The following is a 7,298-nucleotide window of genomic DNA, read 5'->3' on the forward strand; positions in this document are numbered from 1 at the left end:
CCAGTGAAATATATTTATGTTTGTGGTTGTAATGTGACAAAATATGGAAAAGTTCAAGGGGTATGAATACTTTTGCAAACCACTGTAGATGTTTACACTTCAAATACTAACAAAACCACCACTGTGACCATTTTTAGAAATGTGTAGTATGTAAGGATCTAAATGAAAGTAAGATCTCCCATTTTAATGTTTCCTTTGCAAGTGTTTTGCTTCAACTAAAGGTGATATTTCCCTAGACTGCGACTATTGGACCTTGGTTGACGACTTATTATTGTGGAGAATCTGAGAAAATATGTCACGTCTCTGTCTTTATAATATATATAAATATCTTCATTATTTTTTTTTGCCTGCTTTCCTGTTCAGTGTGGTGGGGGACCTGTTGCCTTTCTCTAGTGGTTATTGTTTGATAGACATGGACAGGCTTCAAGTCTATCACAGGGCCATAAAAAGTAAAATGGAAGTAAGCATTTTGAACAATTTTCAAAAATCATAACCTATAACGTGTGCACGGCTTGCAAAACTGCATTCTTGCCCATTTGCACAATTTTGTTGTCCATCTCAACCATACACACCTTGGCTCACTTTGTACCGACCTAGGCAGCTGCGCTACATTTATTTTTTTTCTGCTTTAGTACACTTTTGTAAACATGATCGGTATATTTGAAGCAGAGAAGTCCCTTGCAAAATACAATAATATTCATAAAAGAAAGTTTTGCACAATTTTTTGAACAAGTTCAAAACTCAAGAGCTGGGACTGAGCATCCAATGAAATATTACCTTAGGAGCATTACATTTGATAATCCTCTTAGACAATCCAAATGCACTGTGTATGACAGCATATATTGTTGTGATTTGTCAGTCAGCTTAGCATTTTGCAGTTTATATTTTATAAATGCCAAKAAGTCACACACATTTCATATAAAGTAATGCAACAACTGATAAGAAGGGGAAAACAAATCTAATTTAAACACCTTTATATTTGTAAATTTCACTGTGTAAGCTACTTTCTAGGAATAGCATTAGTGAGCTGATGATGAAAATAAAACTGAAGAAAAAAAGTTAATCCCAGCTACAAATCTTCTACATTTTCTATGGTTCTTGTATGGTTTCTCAGAAAAAAATAATAACTTAACAAAACATTGCAAATAAATCTATCCACAAAAAGACTTTGGCCAAGTTTGCGAGTGAATTCAATCCAAGCCATAATTCAAAGATTCATACTGTAGCTTGACATGAAAGAAATCCTTTTCAAAAAACCACTTGAACATAGACAAGTTTTTTTGAACAATGATAAAAGTTTACTATTAAAATTTGTAAAATAAATAACATGTAAAGGAGAAGGCCTTATACCAGACAGCAGGCTAATTGTATATTTTCATGTGTTGTAATTTTCAACATAAAATGTCAAATTTTAGTATGAAAATAAGTGTCATATTCCAATACAATTTAATATATATATGTGAAATAAAACATAGAAAACAGCATTTTTTTGTAAACATTAACATGCAAAAACTGAATCACAAATTTTACTTAGCAGTAAAATGATTGTCTCTTGAATTGTTATACTATGGAGATGTTTGCATTTTTTGCCCAATCTTATCTAAACTAGGTTACTGGAGTAATTTCAATTGTCAGCCGACTGCTCTTAAATGCAGCCATGCTRATCATACATCTACCTCCTTTTATAAAAACTAAGAAAAAGAACAACCAAAGCGAGTCATGATGAGATTGGATGATGAAAAATGGTTTTACTGTAAGCAATGTTTTAACACAATTTGATAATTTGCATTGGGCGGGGGATAAAAAAGAAAAAAAGAGCCACGTTTAATCACAGGGAAGTCCCATATTCCCACAACTGTTTACCAGTGTTTGCATTAGGTACAAGGAAAGAAAAGGAAAAGGCTATCCACATAAAATAAATCAAAATCCTTTAATATACAAAACTTTACAAGCTCTTCCTCCTTCACTCTCCCTCTCAGTCTCTCTGGCTCTGCCCTCAGCCGCATCTCTGTTTCCCACAAATGACAGTGTGGAAAGATTATTGGTTGTAACAGATAACACCTGTTGCTATTCAGCACTGCAGAAAGACACCTGTTAAAAATCTCAGTCAGGCCTGGGAACATTACCTGCCTTACTGACTCATTCAAACACATACTTGTTTCACACTTAAATACGCAGAGTAAAAAAATAATCCTGGAAGTCTTTTCTCTGGGCCCACATCACATCTAATGAAACACCAACAGTTTTTTTTTAACAGCTATTGCACTGGTTGTACTCTATTTAAGTATATCTACGCCAGTGTTACCCCTACCATTATACAGGCGGGGCACTAAACTGATTCAGAATAACATAAAATAAATCATGTTTTATAATTAAATGTCTGTTTCCTGCTATAAAGAAAAATCCTCCTCCTGTCCATGTTCCTAATCAGGGTCAGGGTGGGGCTGGAACCTGTCCTCGCTGCCTTTGGGTGAAGGCAGGGGACACCTGGACAGGTCTCCCGTTCACCAGAGACACCTGGACAGGTCTCCAGTTCACCAGAGACAYYTGGACAGGTCTCCAGTTCACYAGAGACAYYTGGACASGTCTCCAGTTCACCAGAGACACCTGGACAGGTCTCCAGTCTCCATCAGGGACACACAAGAGACAATCAACCATCCACACTCTGTCACACCTAGAGTCACACAGAAGAGCTCCAGAAGGTTTCAAACTGAGAACTCTGGACTCAGATCATCTGCTGCACACAGTTCTAATCATTTATTATCAATAAGAATTTTATTGATAATTATCATGAGGAGTCCTTAACTAGGATGTAGTTGGGCAATTAAATATTCATGTATGTGCAAATTTATTACCACAATTGCAGGTGAGTCACGTAAATTTATGTTTTTATACAACAARKMCCCCCCCCCCCCCCGCACCTGGTCAAGATAAATTTCCCAGGGGAAACACTGTATACTGTAAAAAAGTATTCACCCTTTTACAGATTTCTTCTGTATTTACTCCTTGTAACACACACACTTCAGATCATCAAACAAATATCAATATCAGACAAAGATCACCTAAATATTTAATAACCCAGTATATGAAAGGTAACTTCTTCASAAGTGATGATTTTATTTAATAAATGGAAAAGGCTATCCATCAATTACAGCAAGTCATCAAGGTCCTTAAGCAGCAAAGCATCCCCAGATGATAACACTTCCACCACCATGTATGACTGTCAGTTCTATTACTGAAATGCAGCATTACTTTAATACCAGATGTGATGGGGGAAATGCCTTTCAAAATGTTCATTTTMTATCTTATTAGTCCACAAAATAAATAATTCTCAAAAGTCTTGGGAAAATCATCAATATGTTTTTTTGGGCAAATGTGAGACTGGTCTTTGTAGTAGTTGTTTTAAGCAAAGGTTTTGGCCTTGGAACTCTCACATGGTGTCATTTTTGCWTTTCGACCCATTCTTATTGTTGAATCATGACCTTGAACTCTGACATTTAAGTGAGGCCTGTAGTGCTTTACACACTGTTCTGGTTTTTTTGTGGGGCTCTGATAGTAATCAGGTGTGGGTGTGCCAAGTGACACCGAAGTCAATAAAAAACTGTTAATTTATGATTTAAGAAGGTGGCAGTAACTTTTACACGAAGAGCAAGGTTGGTTTGGAAAGCTTTTTTCTTTCAATAAATTATATCATCAATTGAAAATGCATTTATTTTTACTCAGATTATGTAGAAATCTATCAGGGGGCAAATACATTTACACAGCACTGCATATTTTGATTGCACCTTATCAAAAGATTAACCTGAATATAATAATTTTAAACATCTTGGCATCATCGATGAGAAGGAACCTTGGGAATAAAAAACATACTGCAGTCATATGAGTTTACTGTTCAGCTACATTTAACATCTGGACAAGTTTGTGCAAGTTAGCTTCTGACCCACAAAATAATTGTGGCAGAGACTTGGGACTCCACTTTGAAGAATACAAACTTTGCAAATAACCCTTTTAAACAAGGGCACAATAACAACACAAACAGCCTTTTGTGTTGGTTTTATTGTTCAAAACAAACTGTGATAAAAACTTGTTATTAGCAGTTGTTTTAACATTTCATTTGATTTCTTGAGATCATCTGAGGATTCCCCACTTGATGTTTTTATGACCCATAATGGGGTTCCGACCCAACTTTGGGAACAAACGCTTAAGCTGCATTGACTTCAGGATGTAATCCTGTAGAGATGCACCAATAATGTAGAAAACTATAATGCAAAACCAGTGCATTGACAGTAGAAGTCAAGCCATTTTGATGTTTTGTTCTGCGCAAAAGAAGTTTCTTTTTTTATTTTGAGAAACACACTCAACAGGCAAAGCCATGAGCAGGAGAAAAGTTCAAAACGTGAAACATTGCATTTAATAAATGATTACATCTGAACATGCCAGTCTTCCACAAGAGGTGTCATCTTTTAGCCAGGTTAAAACCAGCCCCTTGTCCTTTGCGTTGCTTTGTACAAGCAGTGAAGGGAAACTAGAAATGAGCAGAATTGTGTAGGAAAGCAAGGGCCAGGCTAGTCACCTTACAGATGTGCTACATAAAATGGACAACCTAAATTGTGTGGACTCCAAAAGTTAATGAGTTGCGGTACACCCAATAACTGTGAAGGTTTTAATAAAATCCACCTAGTGGTCCAGGAAACAATTTGCTAACACTATAAACACAAACAAACAATCCAAAACACACAAAGGCAAAATCAATAGGATGGGAGATAACATTAAAAGTAAAATGTTTGTTTTATGTTGCTATGCAAATAATGCACCGATTTCTCAATCTTGTCAAAAAACAAGTAAGCTGATTTCCCGAAATGTTAAATTAAGGAGCTCCTTTTGCCAAGCCTTAGCAGAGTAATGTCAAATTGCAAGAATGTTCTGTTGGTGGTTTCATGAGTTATTTGGTGACATTTGTATTTGACATGCCTCTGAGGATCAATAAATCCACATGTCACAATATGTCAAATAAACACTTGGTAAACATTGAATCTGTCAACAGTTAATCCAAAACAGATGCACACAATTCATAATAACATAACAAGCTTTTGAGCAACACTGAGAATCTATTTACTGAGCATTTCTTTTTCCTACACACTCTGATATTACAGTGCACTTTGTTACAGACAGTCCTCCCAATGCCGCAAAGTTTTCCACAAGTTTCTCCCACATGTACTGGGAGAGGGCAGAAAAGTGATGCTGAGTTTCTCAGACGATCATACTGTATGATGTATGGTAAAAGTGGCTATAATCACCTGTTTTGGTCAGAAAATCTCCAGCTGCACTGGCGGAAAAGTGGAGCGTCTGTAAGTCATCTATGACATCACCTCATGAGGCGGTGTCCAGTCTGAGCTACAGACCAGCATCTGTGCTTACTATGGCAGCCTGCCAACTAATGCCTTTTACAACCAGGCTGGCTGTCAGTCAGCTGGTCACATTCAGGTAAAAAAAAAGGTAATTTCACAGGTTGTACTGCAGTATATTTCATACTCTTGGCATCAAAACTAATCTCAGGCAGGGTTCACACCTACAATACTTTTATTTTTTGYTTTTAAATTCTCCTAAATGACCGATTGGTACACTTGCATCAGTCCCAAAAATCATGACAAAATCGGCAACTCAAATATACCCCAAATTCAACTAATGTTTGCATGTGAGATCACATGTACAGTAATAAAGCCTTTGAAGCAAAGTGCAATGACGACATGTAATTGCTCTTTGTACGTGCCATTTTTTGGCTCTAAAGTCCCCTCCTCCACCAGCTTTCATTTGTAAAATATAAACTTTAAAAGCCTTAAAGTTACTCAATGCAAACTACGAAATCAAACATAACAATTTATCCTGAACTGTATCTGATGGTGCTATTTAATAATGTTTTCTTCATTGGTTTTCCAGACACAGCATGTGAATATACACTCAGTGTAAACAAAGCACTAAACTGAATTCATTAAAACCATGTGGTAGCTTGAGTCTTGTGACTGACCTGATCTGTGTACGTCAACAAGTATGGCAAAATCAGACAAACATGAGCGTAAATATCAACCAGTTATACATCAAAAAGGTCCGAATTTTTCATTCCATACAACGCTTCGTGATTCCTGAAATTATCCAATGTACATATATGAAAAATAAAAGCAAGTCCGGGCTCTAAATCAAAAGGAGTGGCATAAACTAAGAAGACATAGCTTTTTAGATGACTGAACAAACAGAAGCAACATTTTACACACTTGTGCCTTAAATTCACCTTTGATTATGGTGAACGCACCGTCAGTAAAAAGTCTCTTTTTAAAACTTTGAAGGCTAGTAACAAAAAATAAAATTAAAAAACGAGGATATTTAAAAAATTCTTTAAAAAATAAGATTTTGATTATTATGTGAAAAATGAATATAGTACATTTGATAAAGATAATAAAGATAAACTTTTGCCACCATAATCAGCAACAAACTCATCCTTTTCTGTCAGGCAGCACGTTTTAGACCATTTGAAAATGACATGCTGTGAAGAACGGCTGTGATCGTCTTCTTGGTGTTTCCTCAAATTTGTAAATTTATCATGTTGACCATTGGTCACTCCAGAATTTCATTACCATATTATTGTTATTTCTAGCAAAAGCAGTCAAATTATTGTTATAACACTCCAATTTAAACACTGTCCTCTTAATCACTTTGCTATTTAAGGGTACAACATATGCACAACAATACAGAAGCTATTTTTTATTTATTTATTTAATGATCAAAGACACAAGCCTCAAAAAAACAGAAATTCTAATATTGGGATTTAGGACATTTAGCAAGCAAAGCACCAACAATCCAAAGTGTCTGAAACATGACAAAGCTTTCTGCAAACCTAAGCTGCTCTCAACCCTCTGCATAACAGCAGTAGGCCCCAACAAAAGCTTCTTAGGAGGGACTGAAAGAACATGACTAAGCGTCTGAGGTGTTCACCTCGTCTCCAAACTGACAAGATACCCATTATATCAGATTCATCGGCATGTGTGTGAGAAGCAAACCAAATCCGCAGAGACTCCACCTTACAAGCCACAAAACCAAAGTATCTATTGCTTTTTTTGTCACTTCAGTAGAAAACGAAACCAAATATTAGTTTATTTAGTTTATTTATTTCTTCATCATTAGTGACCTTTTTGTGTCACTTCAGTAGAAAACGAAACCAAATATTTGTTTATTTAGTTTATTTATTTCTTCATCATCAGTGATTTTTTTAAGTGAAGAGAAAATAGAGACATAGAGAAAAACAG

The 7,298-nt window shown here is 35.8% G+C and overlaps 1 protein-coding gene across 1 annotated transcript in view; it reads right to left on the reverse strand.

The window, feature by feature from the left end:
- LOC106517450 (versican core protein) overlaps positions 1 to 7,298 on the reverse strand; it is a 32,935-nt gene that overhangs the window by 9,003 nt on the left and 16,634 nt on the right. The gene's annotated exons all lie outside the window — the stretch shown is intronic.

This window comes from Austrofundulus limnaeus, unplaced genomic scaffold (assembly GCF_001266775.1).
Source record: "Austrofundulus limnaeus strain Quisiro unplaced genomic scaffold, Austrofundulus_limnaeus-1.0 Scaffold49, whole genome shotgun sequence".
Classification (NCBI taxonomy): Eukaryota; Metazoa; Chordata; class Actinopteri; order Cyprinodontiformes; family Rivulidae; genus Austrofundulus; species Austrofundulus limnaeus.